This window comes from Ambystoma mexicanum, chromosome 9 (genome assembly GCF_040938575.1).
Source record: "Ambystoma mexicanum isolate Mex_15411 chromosome 9, UKY_AmexF1_1, whole genome shotgun sequence".
Lineage (NCBI taxonomy): Eukaryota > Metazoa > Chordata > Amphibia > Caudata > Ambystomatidae > Ambystoma > Ambystoma mexicanum.
Window position 1 is genome coordinate 1,093,796,886 of NC_090931.1, and position 25,055 is coordinate 1,093,821,940.

A 25,055-nucleotide genomic window follows, 5' to 3' on the forward strand; every position below is an offset into this window, starting at 1 on the left:
AATAAGAATCTACTGCATCTCTTAATGAGCTTAGACGATCATCAACGCCTGTTATGGGGACGACTTTCTGTGCTCGCTTGACTTCACCAATTGAAGTTGTTTGATAATGTGCGGGAGTCGTTTGTGCAGCAGGCGATTCTTGTCTTACTAATGTGTTATCAGAATTTGATGTTAATAAATTTACCAACTCAATCAGAGGGTCATAATCAACCGAAGAGGCTAGATCCTCCTTAAAAACAACTTGTGGAAGGGATGAATTACATGACGCAACTGGGAGATCACTGGATGTAGCAACCGTGTCTCTGTTTGTGATTTCACCACCACTAATTATGGGGGTAGATGGAATGCACTTATTAATTTTTGGGGCTTCTATCATAGGATTAATTTGGGACTGTTTTTTTATACCAATCTTAGCTGGCACAGCTTTTAATTTCCTATTATTCACGGCTGTGCGGCTATTTTTTGATGGATTTTGCTTAATACAACCACGAGGATTAGGATTAACAGTAGGTTGATTGACAGTCATCGCCGGGGAGTCTACACTAATCCAAGACTCATTGTTTTTTGTGGTCGTAACTTCTTCGACACACTCAATTGGTCGAATCATTTTAGAAAATGTTGGTAATACTGAGTTAGTGATATAAGGTGCTTGGCTTGTAGTTTCTAAGGTTCGAAGACGTTGCATGATAGGCACACCAGAATTTTCAACCAAACCCTGCTGAGATAATATGTGTGTTTCAAGGAGGCTGATTCTTTGCTCCAAGTTTTCTAGTGAGAAACATTTATTAGATTTAACTGTATTGTCTCTCATCCACTCACTAATATAGTCTAGCTTACTTGTTTGAGCAATTATTTTCTGGTCCAAAGAATCAAAGAGCTTAAATAGGCTAGATAGAGTGGTATTAATGGCCCCCAAAGTGATTTCTATGAGGGCAGGATTGGGTAAAGACAGAGTGGCTTGTTTTTTTCTGTCAGTAGTTAGACATCGGCGAGGTGTAGGTTGTAAAAAAGAGACCTCATCCTGTCTTGTCGAATCCATGGAGCATGGTTGTGCATAATCAGTCATGACTGAAGCCCTCGAACTTTCTAAGTCCCTACATTCAGAAGAGGTGGGGCATGGGGGTGAAAGAGACTTAATTGGGCTAACTTGCCCTACATTTTCAATAATTACAGATGCCATCGAGCCATTCAAGGTAGATGTTTCTCGTGCTGAAGTATGACCTTCATTTATTATATTTACAGACTCTTGCATAGATTCTTCAATGACTGTGGCAAATGTTTGAACGAGTTTGGTTTTTTTGATTGGAGAATGTGATATGGTTAGTAAAGTTTGATCGGAAATAGTAACACTTAAGGGGGGAACAAGGATATCATTATTTAAGAGAAGGATTTTCGGTGAACTTGGATCACTTGGAATACATTTAGCTACGGGCAAATTAGTTAAAGTAGTTGCATGAGAAGCCAAGTCGGTCGGGTCGGTCATAGCTCTACCACTTTGCAATTTTTCATAAAAATTGCGAATATCATGTTGGCTAGGAGTTTTATTAGTTGGAGTTAGAATGATGTTTTTCTTTGAGATGCGCGTCCCACTTTTAGACTTATCCTGTATTTTAGGAGTGTTCTTATTTAAGGGAGTTTGTGGGAGAGGTTCATGATCCGACGAACTTGGCATATCATTTGGCGGGTTCACCATTAAATCTCTAGTAGCATCAGAAGGCATGCCTGTTTTCAAAGTGAACATTTGGATGAATCAGGTAAAGAAATTTGAAGTTGTACAACTTTTCCCTTATTGTGAATTAGACACTGAGATATATGATATTAATAACATAGGTTGAAAGATGAGCTAAAGTTGGATTAAACAGAGTCTCGTAAATGGTTCTGTGAGATTGGAATTATAGCAAATATTACCAATATCTAGCAAAGTCACCTCACCGCCCTCCGCCAACAGCCGCACAACAGCACAGTTAGAGGCCTTGTCACCGCCGGGCTTAACGCCGCAAGGGTGCTTCCAGACTTATTAAAAGCCTGTGGGCTAGTCACGTGCTTGGTCACGTGGAGCGCTGAAGACACGCCTCCTCCAGGAAGCGGTACGGCAAGAGCTACGGCTCGCAATGCCGTGTGGAGCAGTGCAGTAAAAACGTCTGCGCTTCGTGTTCCAACACTTACAGAAGCACAACAATATGCCGCTCGGGCGCTTCCAGACTTATTAAAAGCCCATGGGCTAGTCACGTGCTTGGTCACGTGGAGCGCTGAAGACACGCCTCCTCCAGGAAGCGGTACGGCAAGAGCTACGGCTCGCAATGCCGTGTGGAGCAGTGCAGTAAAAACGTCTGCGCTTCGTGTTCCAACACTTACAGAAGCACAACAATACGCCGCTCGGGCGCTTCCAGACTTATTAAAAGCCCGTGGGCTAGTCACGTGCTTGGTCACGTGGAGCGCTGAAGACACGCCTCCTCCAGGAAGCGGTACGGCAAGAGCTACGGCTCGCAATGCCGTGTGGAGCAGTGCAGTAAAAACGTCTGCGCTTCGTGTTCCAACACTTACAGAAGCACAACAATACGCCGCTCGGGCGCTTCCAGACTTATTAAAAGCCCGTGGGCTAGTCACGTGCTTGGTCACGTGGAGCGCTGAAGACACGCCTCCTCCAGGAAGCGGTACGGCAAGAGCTACGGCTCGCAATGCCGTGTGGAGCAGTGCAGTAAAAACGTCTGCGCTTCGTGTTCCAACACTTACAGAAGCACAACAATACGCCGCTCGGGCGCTTCCAGACTTATTAAAAGCCCGTGGGCTAGTCACGTGCTTGGTCACGTGGAGCGCTGAAGACACGCCTCCTCCAGGAAGCGGTACGGCAAGAGCTACGGCTCGCAATGCCGTGTGGAGCAGTGCAGTAAAAACGTCTGCGCTTCGTGTTCCAACACTTACAGAAGCACAACAATAAAAATATTTACACCAGCTACTCTAACACCAGCCTGTACATGTGGCAGTTCTACCATTGCAACTATGCATCACTTTGCACCTTTCAAACAGGCCCATACTTAAAAATACACAATGCCAGATTCTAGAATAAACTTTAAATAAAAGCTGCATTTGACAACAACCATAGCTTTTAAAAATATTTACAAGCAGTACATCAACATGTGTGTTTCACAAAGTAAACCCAAATTCATTCTGGCATGTCCTCCTAAAAACAGATATATTTTGTTTATATTGCACATGAAATAGCTGGGCTATAAGCACTTAGAAATGCACAGTCACAAACTCGTTAGCACCTTGAAGCACTTTCTAGCACTAGAAATACTCTTCTTTAGATTTAGAGAGTGTGTACATATTTTAAACATTTAAAACACAGCCCGCCTGCTCAGAAAAAACACTATTTAAAAATGCTTTCAAATCTCTATGCTGGCTACATAAAATACATGAATAAAACACGTATTACCTTATTTGTCTTTCAAAAATGAGGCCACTGTCATCACAGGACTTGTAGATTGTGGAGGTCTTCAGTTCCAACCAATGTCTTCAGATAAAGCTAATTTCCCGAAATCCACAGTGCTATTTTGGCAGGCTTCCAAAGCCTGGGTTTGAAAGACATTCAGTTAGTGTTCCCGCCCAGCCCCCAACCCTTGTATCAGAACAACCTCCATCCTGCATATTCCACATGCAGTCTGCTACGTGCCTCTGAAAACCTGCTAGTCAATTTGAGTTTACAATGAATGGGCTCATTCAAAAGAAGTTTAGACAAACACAGCACATGACATCTGTAGATTACACGTGCCTCTGGGCTACGGTGACCTTGCAATGAATGGTCGAATACAAATGCAGTTTAGACAACTCAGCACATGACATCTGGAGATTGCACACGCCTTGGGGCTTCATGGTCAGGTTGTATCATTCTAAGGTCGGTTTCATATATTTTTGAATACATGGGCAGGTCCAACAGCCGCCTGTGTCATCATCTGTGAATTCTATGGCCTGTGCTGCTGTCCTCATAGATAAAGCAGAGCTGCTGTGTGTGTGTGTGTGTGTGTGTGTGAGATCCTGCCAGCAAAAACCTGCTGTATTTTTAAATAGACACTTTTGGCTGTCTTGCTTATATAGAATTTGGCACTATGTATAACATGAATACACCCCTGAAATACAGTCTTTAATTATTTTGGACTCTGCTGTGAACACTGTATATTTTCAAATGGTTTCAGTTTGCCTATCGACCTGCAGATGTGTTGCTGTGAACACTATATTGTGCAACCCATGCAAAAGCCAATGTCAATATTTTCAAAGGTTTAATGTCCGCTTCATAAACAAAACATGGCCAGGCATGCCCCACCATGGTGTGCACACCCAATTCTAAAATCATTTGTATTCAAATTGAATTGGTGTTAAAATAGCCACAAACCTCCCAGGACTATCCTTCACATTATAAAAGTATAACGGTGTGTCTAGAAATGCCCTAAACCCTTTTCATATTAAATCTATATAAAATCTGTTATAAAACTCTTACAAAGTCATGACTTCACCTGATCTGCCTTGCTTTAATGTTAAATAATGTTAAAATCCTAATTATCATGTGCAGTCCCATTTGCGTTAATGCACCTATTGCTACCATGCCCCATTCAAGTGAGCCCCTTCTGCTTATTGTACCTAGGGCTTCCATGGTGAAGATGCACTGATTAGTTTGTTTCACATTTTGAACTCAACTGCCTCCAATAGGGTCACCTGAACAGAATAATGGCCTTTGTGAACATATTTGCGAATCAAATATCAACATGTCTTTACTTTGGGAAACAGTTCACTATTAATTGTCTATGAAAGCCACAAATAGTAAAAAGTGACTTGGTTTTTTTATTTTGCTGAGGGACAGCAGTTTTAAGCTTCTCCAAAACTTTTGGTGAGTGTGTTATGTCATTTACAATAGAAACATAGATCCCAAGCCCTAACAGCATCCATTTACTAGTCGAGCATTGGGGTAGGAAAACATCTGGCAACTGGTCTCTACTGAGAATGATGTTTGAAAAGGTATGCTGTCACTCTACATGAATATTTCAGAGATGCAGTTTGGCCTGAGATAAGGAATGTCTGTATTTCATAAACAATTCAATTCAAACCCCTCATACTTTTGAAATACTGAGATGCATTAGAGGAGGTTGTAGCCTCTAAAGGAGTGATGTGTATGGTACGGTTTAAAAGCTTCCAACATCTTTTCATTATGGGACCACACATGTATTTTTGGGATAGTATTCTCTGACAGTGATTAAAGGTTTACTCCAATTGGATGACCAATGACATGTTAGGGCACTGCTGGGGCAGCTCTTGAGCACACCATTATTTTCAACACACATTCCCACCAAGAATAAAGGGATATTTTGATGACATTGAACCCGTGTACGCTGCAGCACACTGCATTCAATACCAACTTGTCACTGCCCGGTTGCAATATTTAAAGAAAAAATGTCAGAAGGGGAACTCTGAGAAGTATCATTATTCCCTCCTACTAAAATAAGACATAGCAAATGTTTCCCTTATATAAGACCAAAAGACGGACATTCTTCTTTTATTTTAAACATTTTGGTGTGAGGTGCCTTACGTATGCTGTGAGGGTTTAAAATTCAATGTCATACAAATATTTTGTATTTGCTAAAACAAAATATATAGGTGGAGCTTGGCACAACAGGAATATGTTATATTTGTATTGGAATCTAAATGGTATGTAATTGATTTTGATTGGCCTTCAATTAAGCTCAAGCCACTTTAAAAGCACTTTAGGAGGTGAAGAGGACATAGCACTTTTGTAAGATTGTGTCTTGATTGTTCTTGTTTCTTGTTTCATAGGTCATGATATGAATGAAATCAGTAATATATGGGGGTTTTTTAACGTGATCACATTTTGACATGTGGGCATGCCCCCTTTGTGTCATTAGTCCTTCTCCCTCTTGATAGGATTTTTGATATCAATTTAATATAAAAGGGATATCAAAAAGATATCAGATGGATGTCAAATGTATATCAGATTTATGTAAATGGCTAAACAGTGTTTGTGTGTTTTGATATGTTTTGATATAAAGTGAATCTCAACTTGATATAAAATGATTTTACTATAAAGTTCATATTAAAATGATTTTAATATGGGAGAGCGCATGTGCACTGTTGCTTGGTCGAAGGCATAGTGAGTTGTGAGGAGTTAGCCGACGAGTGTTAGGTGTTGGTGATGCTTTGATAATGCAGGAGTGGGTTGTGGCCTTTATGGTATGACATCATCATTTTATATAGATTTTGAATAATTTTATATAAAGCTAGTGGGCATTTTGATAAGCACTATAATGTTCATCATTAATAGATTAATGGGTGGAGTCATAAGATTGGAGTGTTTAAAGAAGTGTAACAAAATGTGGATAGTGCATCTGTGTGCACGCAGGTTTACATAACGCACAAAGCTGTTTCACCAACAATGACTGCTCAGGGGGCGGGAGACCAGCTCAATTTACTGGAGTGAATGCACCCCTTAGAGCTGAGTCTGCAGCCTCTACTACTGTTGATTGCAGTTGCTTTTGAAGAAGCATTTCTTCAGGTAATTTGAGTCAAGGACAGTTCTCTAAAAAAGAGGGGGTGGAGTTTCCCACCTTAGGCTTGACATGCACCTTCTACGTTAATGTAAATGTGAATATGGGAATGGACACCATATTAACTTCTAGCTTCAGATTATGCAACTCCTGTGCACCAACTGGGTTACTGAGTTAGAGAAAGAAAAAACAATGACAAGGAGGTATTCTAAAATCCTGATAAAAGTATGGAAGTTAGACGGCTCTGAGCAACACAGGTTGAATCCCCGGTTCGCGCTTAGAAACCTCTTCGGTATTAAGCGTGTTATAAAAAAACAATTATAATTATAATAATGTTATCAAAAATACGATTCATGATGGAAGACATAAGGCAATGGAGTGCTATAGTTATAAGGAGGCCGGGCCAGCAAAAGAACCATTTACTACTTTGGTTTTGAAGCAGAGAAGGGTGCTGGCACGTTTAAAAAATAAAATAATTTGTCATAGCAGTGAGTTTCTAAAAGTAGGGGCAATGTACTTAGTTGTCACGCGATAGTGGCAAGATGCAGAATCTGTTGAAGTGAAGAGACAAATGGATCATTGTTAACATATATTTTAAAAAAATAAACATTAATATTCAAGGAAGCAGGGATTGTGAGAAGGTTTTAAAGGGGACATGAGATTTTTGTTTTCCTGAGGAGGCCTGGTCCACTGGTTGCTGGTCATGAGCTTTGCAACAAGGGCATTCTCTGGATGATCAGACCTAGTCCTGAAGTTATAAAACATGTCTGTGCAAGGACACTGCATTTTTGCCCCATTGTCCCACAATGCACTTTCACTTACTTCAAACAATTGAATCTCATAGTGTGAAAAACTAGGCAATTGTCACCCCAACTTCCACAATGCAGCGTATCACTTATTTTACACAATTCCTTCTCTTGGCTGCAAATGCTATGCAATAGCGAATCCAACTCCCAGAATGCTGCATGTCACATTAGCCAGCCCTGGGCTAATCAGCAGCATCTTCCATTAGACTGTGCCCAAGCTTTGCAGACTCACAGCTTATGCACGGCCTTATTGTTTTTGAACAGCTGTGCCCAAACTTTACAGATACACATCAGGTTGTGTTCCTTCCCATGGCTGTACGGATTCACCCAAGTTTCATGTGCTAACAACGGATTGCATGCCAACCTGTCTACACAAAATTTGCATGCTCACAGGAAGTGGCCCCCATTCTGCCTTTGCACACCATTGCCCAAGCTTTGCAGATTCAAAGAGGGTTGTACTTCTTCACATCTATGCTTGAATTTGCTTTAGTTTCGCAAGATCAAACCTCCCTCTATGTGCAAGTGTTCCTTCAGCAGCCCACATGGATTACTCTCTGGTTCCTTCGGGATCATGTACCCACCATCTACCCATGCTATATCACCCCCTGTTCTTTGATGCACTGTGGCTTTGTTAAGGTGAAGACAAAAAAGTAAGTTACACTTCCTTTACTGTAGTTTGTCTCCTATGGAACACACACATTATGTGACGAATCCCAAGATGTCGTCACTGATTTCAAAGGTTGAGCACCTTTCCATGACACCAGGATGGTGAGGGCGCTACCCAATAGTCCCCGTGGGGGTGTATCTCATGGGAGGGGAAACCCCTTTGAGACCACTGATGACCATATCGGGAAAATGTGGTATCCACACCAATAACCTGACCCTAGACTCCCTCCCTACAATAACCCCACCTCTCCTTCATCTCCTCTCTCTCTACCCCTACCATCATATACTTCATACTTGTATAGCTCAACAAATGTAGGGAGTACTGAGATGAGGAAGATCTATAGTTACTACATCATACCTCACTCAGAACTGGGATGAGCAGGAGGCGCAGAGCAGTACTTAATACTAACCAGAACATTCTAGTGGTTTTCAACATCTGTATCACAGAAGCTGTGTTAAAAGTAAAGAATGTTGGGTGTCCTGACCCACGTTTAAGCTATCATGCTACAACATTTGGTGCTGTGGGCTTAGAAAATTCAAGATGGCGGAAAACCCACATGTGCGCCGAAATCCAGGAAAGCTGCGCAGTTTGTGCGCACACCAAAATGGTTGCCTCACTTGCCACCCACCAGTGCGAGAATGATAGGCCGGGTTGCCATGAGGGAAATGGGTTGCCAAAGGAAAAACAGTAGCGCCGGTTAGCTTCAAAGCGCTTTAAAACCACCCTGTGTTTCTCTGAAGGCAGGCTCAAAATGTCTATTTTAAACATTGCAACACATCTAAAAACTCACTGGACACCAGCAGACATTTGGTAGAATGGAGTGTTGTGTGCCTACAAAATCTGGGAAATGAAGAGCCCAAAACAATGCTTATAACAAAACTGCTATGGAGTCAGCAGTTTAAGTTGCACTGGATTTAAAGACACTAAAATCGAAAATGTTTAGATTAAATGAGTGACCTATGTTTGGTGTCACATGCCTTTGTAACTGTTGAAATGTCATAGTTTTGCACTTAGAATCAGCATTCTAGCTGCATGTGTAAAATTGCAAGTTAATTTAAAAAGCAACAAAAAACATGACAGTTAGCTGAAAGTCTGGCTTAAGGAACTTGATTTTGCTTGACAGCTACCCCCATCAGGAGTGAAACTTGAGTCACAAGTGTGTTCCCAGGCCTATCTGCCTTTTGCTGGCCACACTAAGGATATACCATCTCTCTGATAATTGAATTAAGGGGAGCCCTACAGAATACAGGAGCTCTGAACAATGTAACCCCCTTCACCCAGGCAGATGGTTTATGGCAGGAGTCGTAAATGGTCGTAAAAAGTGGCTTCCTCCTGAAGGAAAGGGGAGGAGCACTGCCTTTGAGAGCAAGCTGGCTTGGCAGAACTGGAAAAACCAGAAATTCAACCTTGTGCTGAGGGTAAACCACACCCCTTTGGAGCCAGAACATAACTTTAAAAAGATGGATCATTCATAGAGCGGACATGTGAACATTTTATCAATGATACCATAATTCTTGTGATTTTTCTGCCCACATTTAAGAGGTTTTTCGAACCGGTGGCATGTTCAGGGGGGTTTTAGCGGAAAAGAGGATATTACTCAAAATGTGTGCATGTGAAAAATCTGACACTTCATCAACTAATGTCCATACTCCTTGCGCACATGTGTGTAAATATGGGGTAATGTACGGTATTGCAAACCAGTTAAAAAGTGCAAAATATCGCCATTTCTGAATGCAAGCCCCCAGGAAGAGCAGAGTTTGAACAGGGTATACCTCCTGTGATATGTGATGGGTGCATGTAATTTCAAACCACTGTGTAGTTATGAAATATGTATTTGGTTCAAATCTAGATTTGTGTGTAAGTTGACAGGAGGAGTGGACTTTCTGCAGGCTGTAAAATGACATCACGCTGACACAACTTAGCTCCCCCAATCAAATGAGAAATGGAAGTTTGACCAATTAGAAGCTGAGAGAGAGGTAGGGTCAGTGATGCTCACACACACCCATTTTCAAAACACATAAAAGCAGAGAGACAGGACAGATAGAGTCTTTCAAATCCATTTGCAGCTGGAAGCTCTGCCGGGAAAATCCATACTTTACCTCAATCAATCTCCAGAGAAAGCTGTGCAGAAAGATCCAGACTTTAAATCCCTCAATCTTCAGAATCCAGAGAGAGAGCAGACCCAGATCACTGTGAAGTGCAGAGACCAGAGTCCCGTCTAAAACCTGACCAGATCCATGGCGAGGCCCATTTCACTCAAGAATATAGTGTGAGTACCTAGAAAACTGCGCAGAACCAATCTCCTAGTTAAAATAATATAATTCAATCTATTTTAATCTAAGTAGAACTGTCTCCTAACTGTCACCTGTCATTTGCAAAGCTGTCACCTGTCATTTTCTAATTGCAAGCTGCACTTGTCTTTTTGAACTTTAAAATTTCAAATCTGAAAAACGACCTTTATTTAATCGCTCATATCTCCGTGACCGTTTGTGCTAGAGACTTGCAGTAACTTTCATCTGGAAGCTGAGATCCTAGGCTTTCCTAGGACCCCAAAACGATAGTCCTTGTAGTTCCTCTGTAATAGCGCTCGGCGCATTCGCGAATTTTACCGCGATTTGCAAATTTCTCCACGTGTAAAAAGACAGCAGTTTTGTTTTTCCTTGCCAAAAACTTTGTTACCTGCTAGTTACTACTAAAGCATTGTTAAGGTGATCCTGAATTCATAGAGAGTAGCTATCACTCACCCTGAACCTCTGAAAGGGAATTAAAAGCATTTCCAGCATATTTCTCATCCATTGCTAGCACATATAAAAGCATTTGGGCCTGTGTTTTCAAAACTCCTATCTGTTTTCTTTAAGCGTGCTTGGGGGGGATTGAACTGAATTACATTGATTGCATTTCTGAGAACTGTGTGCTTTCCTCCCATTTCCTTGCATTGCATAAAGAGGGGGGGAGTGAATAGCCAGAGAAAAATGATTACATTGTTTGGTTGAAATCATATTTAGTATTTTCTGTACTGCATTCATTGAATATTGCATCCACCTGAGCTTACATAAAGCATTCTGTACCACCTTCTTCTTTTGTTCCTATTCACCTGTGTGCTACCTTATCCATTTCATGTCAACTCCTTATTGATTTTAGAGAAGCGTGTTGGTGCCAGATTCTCCGTTGTTAATCTTTATCATATCAGATTAAGTGTGCTATTCAATTATTAATTTATTATAAAGTGTGATATATATATCTATTGTTTAAATTATCAAATAAACCTTTTAACTTGCAAAACAGAACTACTTCTTGGCTCAGTGGGGTCAGGAGGATTCCAAGAGAGGGGTGTTATATAGGGGTAGTCATCCAGAACGCATGAACTGGACATAAAGGTATATCAATAAGGGTTTTCATTCAGTATTATAGACTAGGCGTTGACTTAGCTGTAGTGTTGAATTGAATCCTCTTACAAACTGGGGGCTCGTCCGGGACGTTTGGGTTAGAATACCACTTGTGCAGCTTAATACAGTGTGCTAACTGACGGGATACATACATCCGGTCGGATCACCACGCTGCATTACGCTGTGTGGCATTCCTCAAAAGGGACACTCCAAGAAAAGTTCTGTTCTGCAAAAATAAAATACTAACTTCTGTAAGTCAGGACAGAGACCAATCTCTAGAATGACGACCTTGGTAGATATGAAAATAGCCAGAGAGCACTTCTTACATAAACTATTTGTGAGAGGTGAATGGGCTGAGCAGGGCCAGGATGCCTGGTTGCAGGCCATCACGCGACAGGTCACTGAAACAGGGTCAGACTTATGGAGAGATCAGGGTCCATTACATGTGGCCCTGAGTGAACTATATATGGCTCCTAAAGCCAAAGAGGAACACAATAAGATTGCCAGGATAGCAGCATACCTGTACCTATATATGGGAGACATGCAGGATAGATGTGCTGAAAGCCAAAATCTGGCAAATAGGCAACAGGTGGTGTTAGAGAAGGTCCAATCTGACCTGGTCTCTTCTGAGCAGAGGCTGCAGGGGAGCCAGGAGTCAGAAAATGACAGCAGGCAGTACATCATTAAAATAAAAGAGGATATGGGCATCCTACAACAGGAAAAGCCAGACCAGGATACCAGATTTCTGGCCCTGCAGAAGGAGCACCAAGACAGTTTGGACTCCTTACTGCAGAACCAGAAAAAGTTGGAGCAACAGATCAATTTCAACAGGGCATGCTCGGAGCAGGTAGTCACCCTGCAAAGCCAGCTAGATAGAGAGAAAGAGGAGAGCAACAAAATAATTCTGAAAGACCTGGATACCCAGGCAGAGTTTGATCAGGAGCGCCAGAAAGCTGGTGCCTTCCAAAGGCAAAGGGACGACCTGGCAGCACAGATGCAGGCTCTCAGTCAGGAAAGAGACACTGTAGGCCAGGAAGTCTGCCACTTAAAAAAGGAAATTGAAGAAAATCACCTGGCCCTCCAGGGGCTGGGTGACCTCCAAAAAGAAAACCAGAACTTGGTAGAGCACACCAGAAGGGTGGAAGATGCTCTGGCAAGAAAGGAGCAGGCCAGTAGGGATGGGACTCAGGAGGTAAACCTCCTGCAGCAAAGACTGGCCCAGTGCTCCAGGACCAATCAGGAAACGCAGAGAGAGAATGAGGCTCTCTGCCAGCACAATGATAGGCTCCAACAACAGGTAGCGATGCAGGAGAGACTGATAGAGTCTAGTAAGGCCTTAACTGAGGAACTGAAGGCGCAGGCTCTTGCATTGCAACAGGGAGCAGGGGCGGATAGAGATGAGGTTCGCTGGGAAAGAGAAACTCCTGAGCATAACCGCAGGAGCCCTAACACCAGGGGCCTTCATCTCCCCCAGTCCCTGGACTCTACCACCCCCATGTCCCCTGGCGCACATGAGCACAGGGCCACAGGGATGGCAGATTACTATCCAGCTAAGAGTATGGGGCTCATAGGCCAGTACCACTCAGGAATGGAGGGGTGGGCATCCGGGTATGGGCACCCAAGTACAGTACAGTTCAATGGGGAACCCCAGGAGAGTAGGCCCATTAAGGGCATCCTGAAAACCTCTGCCCAGTTAGGTCAGTGGAGGGGGTACCCATCAAATCCTGGCAGCAAGGAGGAATCTGAAGACTCCTCTGAACTGCGCAGGACACAGGAGACCAGGTCCCCACAGTCTGCCAGCCATTCCCAGGCTCGCAGAATCCGGGAAAACCTGGAAGAACAGACGGGAACCTCTGGGAGCAGTGCCTCTGAGTCCGAGGACGAATGGACAAGGGTTACCCGAACCAAAAAGGCCAATAAGGCAAAAAGGGCCTTGCTTAAGGACCCCTTAAAGCAGATTAAGGCGATCAGGAGCGTCATCACGCCTTACCATAAGAACGCTAAGTATTCTGTTTGGGAGCACTTAGAGTTGTTTGAACAAATGATGGAGACTTTCCATTTGAAGGACAGCCAAAGCTGTATTCAATATGTAAAGTGGACCTTCTCCCCGGAATACTCCAGTTTCTTTGCGGGGCTGGAGGACCAAAATCATTTAAGATGGTCCACCTATAAGGCGGCCATCTTGAAACATTTTTCTGTTCACAGAAATCCTCAAGAGGCTCGCAAGGCAGCCTACAATTTGCAATGTGGGGAGGATCAGGCCCCACAAGAATTTGTGCAGGAGTTAAAGCGTGCTTTTGCACAGACCACAAGAAGGGTGCGCACGGATAGCAGAGAATTTATAAATACGTTTTTCCATGCCTTGCCCAAATATATCATGACCCAGCTCGTGAGGGATTTTCACGAGAAAAGATCTTTAGACTGGGTCATTGAACAGGCTACCCGGATCTATGAGGTGCAGAAACCGATAGATAGCAAAAGTAATGCCCAGAAAAACCCCAAAGCCAACAGCACCCCTGCTGCTGCCAAGGTGGCAGAGGTAAAGGTCACCCCCGTTTTGGATTTGGAGATGGGGGGGCCTAAAAACCTACCTGCACCTAATAATGCTAGGCCCAGAAGGTCCTCGGGTCAGTCACAGACAGGGAGCCAAGGAGGCAGCCCCACAAATGGGGTCCCTCGCTCTCCTGATTATGTAAGCCCCCGTTACAAGGGAAACAGACCCATCCTGGGTTATGTGTGGACTCCTCCATCCCAAGGGGGGAGATCCAGCCAAGAACCTAACCCAGGGAACTTTCCTCCTAACTTCCCACCGGAGGGCAGAAATTCTCCGAATCCTGGGCAGAACTTTTTCCCCAGGTATCCACCCAATTTCCAGCCCCAAAATCCTCCACCCTTCTTTCCCCAATTCCCTGAGCCCAGACAACCTAATCCGGGAGAGGGGAGGCCAAGGGTGGAGGGGTACCCAAATCTTCCCAACCCGGGGTATTACCAGAGGAGGGACAGCTACCCTTCCCGGGATCAGCCCAGGGGAGAAAACAGGGCCCCGTATCAGCCTGAGCGGGTTTCCCAGTTAGAGCGCCAGGTTCAAAACATGGCGCGGGATCTGGGTCACATACTGAGGGCTCAGCAGAACCCTCAGATGGGCGTGCCGGCGCAGAACGCACCCAACTCTGGACCTGGTGCTCCAGAACAATGACGGGGGCAGCACCCCGATAACACACCAGTTCCCAGGGAGGAGGCACAAGGGGAAGGGGGGTGCAAAGCCTTGGAGGAAGCTTCCTTCCTCACTTGTAAACAGCCCCTGGAAACCCAGGAACCGGAAACAAAATCTCCTGCCCCTGATAGTCTGCCTCCTAAGGAGCAGAGGGGGGGTAGGAGAAACAAAAGACCCAAACAGACACAGTTTAAGGAGGAGGCACAGATCTTCCAATTTGAGGGAGAGGGATCCTCAGAGGATCCTGGGAAAAGGATCTTCTCCTTCAGAGAGGGGGGAACTCCTCCCAAAGAAAAATGGGTCCCTAGGGATGCAAATCCAGACTGGGGAGATGTGGAGACTGAGCTACCGCCGCCCACCATCTCATCCCAGAACCAACAGCAAGAAAATCCCCTGGTTCAAACCCATCCTGGTGACTGCCTCCAAAAAGGGGGGGGCGGCCCAGAACCGGAGCCAGGGGAACCCACAATGGCTCTGATCTCCAGTTGCCAAATTTTTCTTTCAGATTCCCAAGGCTCTCCACAGAATTCTGCCCAAATCTCTTCGCTAGCGATGTCCAAAACCAGAAAATTAGCCCACCAGTTGTCCAAAAATGTACATTATCTGTGCCCCCTTGAGGAGAAGGAGGGAAGATATTATGCCCCGGTACAAGTACAGGGGCAGGGTACAATCTTGGCACTGGTGGACACTGGATCTCAAGCTACCCTTCTGTCCAGAAGGGCCTTTGACGAACTGAATGCAGGAAGGGGAGAGAATTACCAAATTCCTCTCACCTCTCTTCCTGGACAACTGCAGAACTTTGACGGGAAGGAAATTCCCGTTGAGGGGACTGCAGACTTGGACATTAAGATCGGGCGACACAAGTTGAAACACCCAGTCATAGTTGTGACTCCAGAGGGCACCCTTTGTTTACTAGGGAATGACCTCCTGAGAAGGTTGTCACCCCTAATAGATTGCGTAAACAAGGTCCTCTGGACCCAGACTAGCCGACCCATGAAATTAAAACAGAGTGTCAACCATGTTAGTTTAAACGGCACCTGCCACATGGTTGAACAAAAATCTGACCAAGTAGAATTTCACTTCCAGAATAGCCAAATTCCAGACGTGACAGTAATAGCAGTAGGACAACAGACTGGTGATGGGGGGTCCTCTCTATTTCTGAAAATCAACCTTCCTTCCAGTCTAAAGTGGTACTCCACGCTGGAAGGAAACACTCTGAGATTCTATACTAATCCACAATCAGAAACTCCCACTCCTATAGTCCAGAAAGATGTGAAATCAGCTCAGAGCCTGGCTGATATTCAGCAAATTGGAGAGCAGTTGTTCATCCCCGTTCAGTTAAATGATGGGAAGGACTCTGTTCTCGCTCGAGTGTGTGTGAACAACGGTAAGAGCTTCATCAGCGAAGCCATGTTCCGCCAACTCCCAAAAGATCCAGCCATTCCCACATTCAAACTGATAGACAAATGGGAAATGGACCTGGAAGCACCTAATTCCAAACATCTCCTGCCAAGCAGGTGTATGCTCAAAATCTCCATTGGCAACAAGAGCATAGTCCACAATTGTTGGGTCGTGCGAGACGTCCCTGCCGCCTTTTACTTAGGCAGTGACATTCTCAATCGCTTTGCCATTAGTTTGGACCTAATAAACTTCAAAGCTTGGTCACGATTAGCGGATAATCCCATGGGCTTTGATGATCCAGAAAAAGCATTTAGGTCAGCTCAATTGCTACCTTATGCAGTTGAAATCCAGATTAAAGAGGAGGTCACCATCCCAGAAAGGACCCGACAATTCTCCCTGGAAGTGAAAGTTAAAAGAGGACAACATTTGAAAAACCCTGATGCTTACATACATCTAAACGCTTCTCTCCAACAGCAAGGGTTGGGGGTAAACCCAACACCATTAGTCAACATAGAACATGACACCATTCCAATAGAGGTGGATAACAGCGACTTAAAGAGTATTACTCTAGCCGCAGGCACCATTATTGGAATGGCGGTTGATGACCGACATTTCTCCATTGATCTTGGAAATGAACTGTTAGGGCCAATCCCCAAGGACTGCTTTGACAGTGACAGTGATGACAACACAACACCAGACAGGATTTTTACCCGGCATGGGGGGAACTTCCTGGTGTACACTTCCTGCCCCTATGGTAAGGAAGATGTGACTTGTGACTTCAGGAGGGATGAGGTGATTTTCCAGGTCCATGAGGGCTGCCTTACCCACCTGAAGCCTCCAGTCCAAATCAGCACTCTGACCAGGGACTTCTCCACCCAGCTGGAGGAGGCCGCTGAGATAGCCAAACCAGAAGTCTTTCCAGGCTTCAGGCAGATGGTGGAAGAGAGAGTCAACCTAGCTGATGCCTGTGTGACTTTGGAACAAAAGCAAAAGTTGAAACAAGTTTTCTTGGATTTCCAAGATCTCTTTGCGGTAGACTCATATGACTGTGGTCGCACCGACATCCACACAACAACAATCCCCACGGACCCTGGCATGACTCCTGTGTTTGTGAAGCAATATCGCTTGCCTCTCGCATCAATGGAGTCCCTTACTGAAATAATTAAGAACCTTGAGTCCAGGGGAATAATCCGTCCAGTCCACAGCACCTTCAATAATCCGGTGCTGGGAATATTGAAGCCAAACGGCCAGTGGAGACTCTGCGCCGACCTCAGGGAGCTCAACAAACGGGTCCATACTTCCCGATGGCCACTGCGCTACATTGACCAAGGGCTGGCCCAGATCCAGGGGTCACAGGTATTCACTGCAATAGACCTGACCAATGGGTACTGGACCGTGCCTGTCAGTAGGGAGGACCAATACAAACTGGCTTTTACCTTTGGGGGCCAGCAGTATACATGGACCCGGACTCCCTTCGGATACCTCAACTCCGGCAATGAATTCAACATTTTCCTACATAAGGCCATGCCCGACCTGGGTGCGAGGGGTAACCTGGCTTATGTAGATGATGTCCTCATCAAAAGTTCATCTGTGGAGGAACACATAGCGGAGATCCGTTATGTTCTGACGCAGTTGAGGGCCGCCGGAGCAAAACTTTCCTTTCAGAAAGCACAGTGGTGTAGAACCCGTGTTAATTTCTTGGGGCATGAGATTACTCCTCAGGGTCTCTGTCCCCAGGAAAAGAAAGTGGAAGCACTTCAGAAACTGAAAGACCCCACAACTCTGCGGGAACTAAGGAGCCTCCTTGGACTGACTAATTACAGCAGAAAGTTCATTGAGGGCTACGCAGAGATCACCAGACCCCTGATTCATCTCCTGAAAGGGGGGGTCAAGTGGGAATGGGGTCCAGAACAAACCGAGGCAGTAAAACAACTCAAAAGAAGCCTCTCACAAGCGCCTTGCCTAGCTTACCCTGTCAGAAACAAGGAGTTCTTCCTGGAGACGGGGTTCTCTAATACGTGCTTGACGGCAGTATTATACCAAAAGCATGACAAGGTCAATAAAGTAATCTCATATGCGAGCAAAACTTTATCCTCTGTGGAGGAGAAATTCAACGATTGTGAGAAGGCACTCCTGGCAACGGTGTGGGCATTGAAGAATTACCGCCCGTTTATCCAGGGGGAACACATCATAGTGGAGACTCCACACCAGCCTCTGCAATATCTCCAAAGTGACAGAATCCGGGCCGGAAATGTGAGTAATTCCCGAATTACTTCTTGGATTCTGTCAATGCAAGGCTTTCCTGTGGAGGTCCGATATGGCCAAAACAAGAAGAGTCCCCTCGCGCAAGGTCTGGCTGACTTGCATGATTGTGCCAGAGAAAACTGTCTCGAGGACGAAAGTCTAAAAATAAAGGACAACAAGGAGGCATACCTTAATTCCCCCCACAAAGTCTTTGAAGAAGACAAGTGTGAGGGAATGCCCACTGTGTATGTGGATGGATGCTCTTACCATGTTGACACCAACGGGGAGAAAGAACTGGTGGCCGGCGTAGGGAATGCATGGGTGAATGAGTTCCCAGAACCCTCCGCTGGATACAAAATTGGTCCCCGAAGTAGTCAGGTGGCAGAATTGATGGCTGTGCATCAGGCCATCCTCACTGCTGTCCAACATCAACTCCACGAACTGGTCATAATCACAGATTCTGATTATGTACGGAACGGGTTCGTGGAGCACCTGGTTAATTGGAAAACCAGAGGCATGTTATGTGCTAACAACAAACCCTTGAAACATGGGAAGTTGATCCAAAACATTGATGATCTGGTCACCTCGAATGAGATGACCATCTATTGGAAAAAGATCAAGGGTCATTCCAAAGTAGAGGGACCAGACAAAACTGGAAATGACTTAGCTGATCAGCTGGCCAAAACCGGGGCCATCCAAGGGGATCTAATTGAGATTGAGTCCCTGTTGGGGGAAATCCAGGTCACTGCTATCACTAGGTCCCAGACAAATGCTCACAACGACCTTTCAATTGCACAATGGAGTAAGGAGACCCCTGATGCTGATTTGATTACAGCTCAGAAGGGGGATCCAATAATTGGTAAATTTTACCAGCACCTTGAGGACCCTGAGAACTTTCCCCTGACGGATACCGATTACATTGGGAAAGAGGACCTAAGAGTGTTGATGAAATGTCCAAAAATGTTCCGAATCCAAGACGGTTTGCTGGTAAGGAAATCCAAAGCTGGCCACGATCAGTGGGTGGTTCCTACCTCATTCCGAAGCCTGATGTTAAGTCACGCCCATGATGCGGCCACCGCCGGTCATAGGGGGTTTCACACAACACTGGAAATCTTAAGAGAGGTTGCATACTGGCCACACATGGGGCAGGACCTCGACCAATACTTGAAGGGGTGTCTCGTGTGTGCACAATTTCAGCCATCATCCCTCACGCACCGCGCGCCTCTCCAAAAGCGGGGGATGACACTGCCATGGTCAGATTTACAAATCGACTTTGTAGGCCCTGTGATTCGCTCTGCTAGGGGGAATAAGTACATGTTGACAGTGACATGCTTGTTTACCAAGTGGGTGGAATGTCTCCCAGCCCCAAATTGCAAGGCAGAAACGGCAGCTGCCTTGATGATTAACCACATCTTTTCTCGTTTTGGTCTACCTCAAAGGATTGAGTCAGACAGGGGTAGCCACTTCACCAGTGAAGTAATGACAAAGATGTGGGAGATACTGGGGGTCAAGAGAAAGCTGCATATTGCTTATAGACCAGCTTCTTCTGGGGCAGTAGAGAGATATAACCGAACCATTGTGAGCATCTTAAAAAAGTTTGTGGCAGATTCTGGGCCAAGTTGGGATATCCGATTACCTCTGGTCCTAATGGCCATCAGATCTACCCCTTCATCTGCAACCAAAATGTCACCATTTGAGTTGATGACTGGGCGCAAGATGGTGCTTCCGCAGCATTTGCTCTACAGGACCCAAGAGCAGACACTGATAAATGCCTCCACTACTCATGAGTATGTGGAGAATTTAAGGAAACACCTCCAACATGCTTTTGCTTACGCTCAGCAGAATCTAGAAAGATCGGCTGATAGCATGAAGACCCATTATGACCTGAAGACTTCCAGGAAGGAATATCAGGTGGGGGACCGGGTCTATCTATACAACTTCCAAAGGAACCAGGCAAAACAGCGGAAATTTTTGCCTACGTGGAAGGGACCCTTTGAGATCATCGACAAAATCTCCCCTGTGGCCTACAAGATCCGCATCCCCAAAGGCGGTTCGGCAGAGGGGGAAGACAAGTGGGTCCACATAAACCAGTTGAAATGTTGCCATCCCGGGCACACTCTGCAACAACTGGAGGAATCCTCTGGAATCCTAGCGGGCACTGTCTCAGACTAATTCAGTTCCAACCATAAAACATACCACATCTAGTCTCTAAAATATTGTGATTTGCATGAAACTGTCTCTTAGTTATACTGTTTTTTTTTCAAAATAAGAATGTAATGTTTCGTGATGATGAAATGCATATGCTGCCCCACTATCTCAACAGTGGTGGAAAAACGTCTATGAGTAGGTATTGCCGCTCTTCCTTTGTCGTCCTAGGAGAAAGAAAACCTGGAGACGGGCCAAGGAGGACGATCCGGAGACCGGGAGCAGAGACGCGATGGGCCCTGTGTACCGCCCAATACTCCCATCAGGACCGGCGAGGAGAACCGATCGATCAGTACCGGATGGAGAAGAAGATGCTGAGCTGTGCCATTTGCAGAATTGGAAGAAGATTATGCGGACAGACCGGTGCGTGGGTCAAAACCCTTGTGCACCCGACTCCCCATCGACTCAAATTCAAAGTGCAGTCGCGTGGGGGGGCTTGTTGGGTGTCCTGACCCACGTTTAAGCTATCATGCTACAACATTTGGTGCTGTGGGCTTAGAAAATTCAAGATGGCGGAAAACCCACATGTGCGCCAAAATCCAGGAAAGCTGCGCAGTTTGTGCGCACACCAAAATGGTTGCCTCACTTGCCACCCACCAGTGCGAGAATGATAGGCCGGGTTGCCATGAGGGAAATGGGTTGCCAAAGGAAAAACAGTAGCGCCGGTTAGCTTCAAAGCGCTTTAAAACCACCCTGTGTTTCTCTGAAGGCAGGCTCAAAATGTCTATTTTAAACATTGCAACACATCTAAAAACTCACTGGACACCAGCAGACATTTGGTAGAATGGAGTGTTGTGTGCCTACAAAATCTGGGAAATGAAGAGCCCAAAACAATGCTTATAACAAAACTGCTATGGAGTCAGCAGTTTAAGTTGCACTGGATTTAAAGACACTAAAATCGAAAATGTTTAGATTAAATGAGTGACCTATGTTTGGTGTCACATGCCTTTGTAACTGTTGAAATGTCATAGTTTTGCACTTAGAATCAGCATTCTAGCTGCATGTGTAAAATTGCAAGTTAATTTAAAAAGCAACACAAAACATGACAGTTAGCTGAAAGTCTGGCTTAAGGAACTTGATTTTGCTTGACAGCTACCCCCATCAGGAGTGAAACTTGAGTCACAACTGTGTTCCCAGGCCTATCTGCCTTTTGCTGGCCACACTAAGGATATACCATCTCTCTGATAATTGAATTAAGGGGAGCCCTACAGAATACAGGAGCTCTGAACAATGTAACCCCCTTCACCCAGGCAGATGGTTTATGGCAGGAGTCGTAAATGGTCGTAAAAAGTGGCTTCCTCCTGAAGGAAAGGGGAGGAGCACTGCCTGTGAGAGCAAGCTGGCTTGGCAGAACTGGAAAAACCAGAAATTCAACCTTGTGCTGAGGGTAAACCACACCCCTTTGGAGCCAGAACATAACTTTAAAAAGATGGATCATTCATAGAGCGGACATGTGAACATTTTATCAATGATACCATAATTCTTGTGATTTTTCTGCCCACATTTAAGAGGTTTTTCGAACCGGTGGCATGTTCAGGGGGGTTTTAGCGGAAAAGAGGATATTACTCAAAATGTGTGCATGTGAAAAATCTGACACTTCATCAACTAATGTCCATACTCCTTGCGCACATGTGTGTAAATTTGGGGTAATGTACGGTATTGCAAACCAGTTAAAAAGTGCAAAATATCGCCATTTCTGAATGCAAGCCCCCAGGAAGAGCAGAGTTTGAACAGGGTATACCTCCTGTGATATGTGATGGGTGCATGTAATTTCAAACCACTGTGTAGTTATGAAATATGTATTTGGTTCAAATCTAGATTTGTGTGTAAGTTGACAGGAGGAGTGGACTTTCTGCAGGCTGTAAAATGACATCACGCTGACACAACTTAGCTCCCCCAATCAAATGAGAAATGGAAGTTTGACCAATTAGAAGCTGAGAGAGAGGTAGGGTCAGTGATGCTCACACACACCCATTTTCAAAACACATAAAAGCAGAGAGACAGGACAGATAGAGTCTTTCAAATCCATTTGCAGCTGGAAGCTCTGCCGGGAAAATCCATACTTTACCTCCATCAATCTCCAGAGAAAGCTGTGCAGAAAGATCCAGACTTTAAATCCCTCAATCTTCAGAATCCAGAGAGAGAGCAGACCCAGATCACTGTGAAGTGCAGAGACCAGAGTCCCGTCTAAAACCTGACCAGATCCATGGCGAGGCCCATTTCACTCAAGAATATAGTGTGAGTACCTAGAAAACTGCGCAGAACCAATCTCCTAGTTAAAATAATATAATTCAATCTATTTTAATCTAAGTAGAACTGTCTCCTAACTGTCACCTGTCATTTGCAAAGCTGTCACCTGTCATTTTCTAATTGCAAGCTGCACTTGTCTTTTTGAACTTTAAAATTTCAAATCTGAAAAACGACCTTTATTTAATCGCTCATATCTCCGTGACCGTTTGTGCTAGAGACTTGCAGTAACTTTCATCTGGAAGCTGAGATCCTAGGCTTCCCTAGGACCCCAAAACGATAGTGATAGTCCTTGTATTTCCTCTGTAATAGCGCTCGGCGCATTCGCGAATTTTACCGCGATTTGCAAATTTCTCCACGTGTAAAAAGACAGCAGTTTTGTTTTTCCTTGCCAAAAACTTTGTTACCTGCTAGTTACTACTAAAGCATTGTTAAGGTGATCCTGAATTCATAGAGAGTAGCTATCACTCACCCTGAACCTCTGAAAGGGAATTAAAAGCATTTCCAGCATATTTCTCATCCATTGCTAGCACATATAAAAGCATTTGGGCCTGTGTTTTCAAAACTCCTATCTGTTTTCTTTAAGCGTGCTTGGGGGGGATTGAACTGAATTACATTGATTGCATTTCTGAGAACTGTGTGCTTTCCTCCCATTTCCTTGCATTGCATAAAGAGGGGGGGAGTGAATAGCCAGAGAAAAGTGATTACATTGTTTGGTTGAAATCATATTTAGTTTTTTCTGTACTGCATTCATTGAATATTGCATCCACCTGAGCTTACATAAAGCATTCTGTACCACCTTCTTCTTTTGTTCCTATTCACCTGTGTGCTACCTTATCCATTTCATGTCAACTCCTTATTGATTTTAGAGAAGCGTGTTGGTGCCAGATTCTCCGTTGTTAATCTTTATCATATCAGATTAAGTGTGCTATTCAATTATTAATTTATTATAAAGTGTGATATATATATCTATTGTTTAAATTATCAAATAAACCTTTTAACTTGCAAAACAGAACTACTTCTTGGCTCAGTGGGGTCAGGAGGATTCCAAGAGAGGGGTGTTATATAGGGGTAGTCATCCAGAACGCATGAACTGGACATAAAGGTATATCAATAAGGGTTTTCATTCAGTATTATAGACTAGGCGTTGACTTAGCTGTAGTGTTGAATTGAATCCTCTTACAAGAATGACTTGACGAAGTGTCAATCCCTCCCTGGAGGAACCACAAAAGTAAGCATGGACAAGGAGTGAAGGTGTAAACTGACAGGGACGCCAAGAATAGAGAGAGCGAGAGTGCAAGGCTGGTCCAGGATGTGAGGACCTCATGACCAGAAGGCGGGCTAAAACTCTGGGCATCCTTCAAACCCAGGGAATGCGCAGGGAAGAAACTGGACTGCCGGTAACACCAAAAAGAATGCAGAGCCACTGCAGAGCGAGAGCCGAGAACCGGAGAGAGCACAGTGAAGCAAATATGATGTCCGGAAGGACAAGAAGACTGCAGAGCTGCCACAGAGCGAAAGAGAGGCAACGAAAGGCCACCAGTGCCCTGTGACCAAGCCCAGCTGCCTTGGAGCACCCAACACCATGCAGACCATGCAGTAAGGGATGCAGGTGACCAAAGAGGCACTGGAGGCCTAAGGAGGAGGTGGCAAGAGCTGAGATGCTAGGAAAAGAGGGTCTGTGACCATGAGACTGTGAAAGAAATGGTTGATTGGACATGGACTTATACTAAGGCTTGGCAGGAGAGTGAACCGATCCTACAAAGTGTCTGGGACCTGCACCCATATACAGAGAACAGTGATGCTGATAGACAGAATACGCAGTACTTGGGAGGCGAGTAAGCCAAGTCTGTATGTGACACCACAGCTTGGGAGTGCATCCAGGCTGTACTTTTTTTCACTGTACCTGGTGGGAGGAAATAAGGTCTGCCAACTAGAGTCAGGGACCCACTACAGCTTGGGAAGAGCATCCATGCTGTTCTTCTTTATCACAGTGCCTGATGGAAGGAAGCCAGCTCTGCCAACCAGTGTCAGGGGCCCACCGCAGCTTGGGGAGTGCATCCAATCCCTGGTCTTCTTCATCACAGTGCCTGGTGGGAGGAAACTAGGTCTGCCAACCAGGGTCAAGGACCCACTTCAGTTTCGAAAACACATCCATACTGTGTGTGCAACTGTCCTTGGTTAAAATGAACCAGGTCTACCAATCAGGGTCAAGGACCCAGGGACAGAAAAGAAGCCTGATTAGGGTCAATCAAGGGATGGAATTTCCCCCAACTGTTGTTGAACTTTATGAGAAGCCTGAACAAGGCCAGGGAGATATTCCCCAATTCTTCA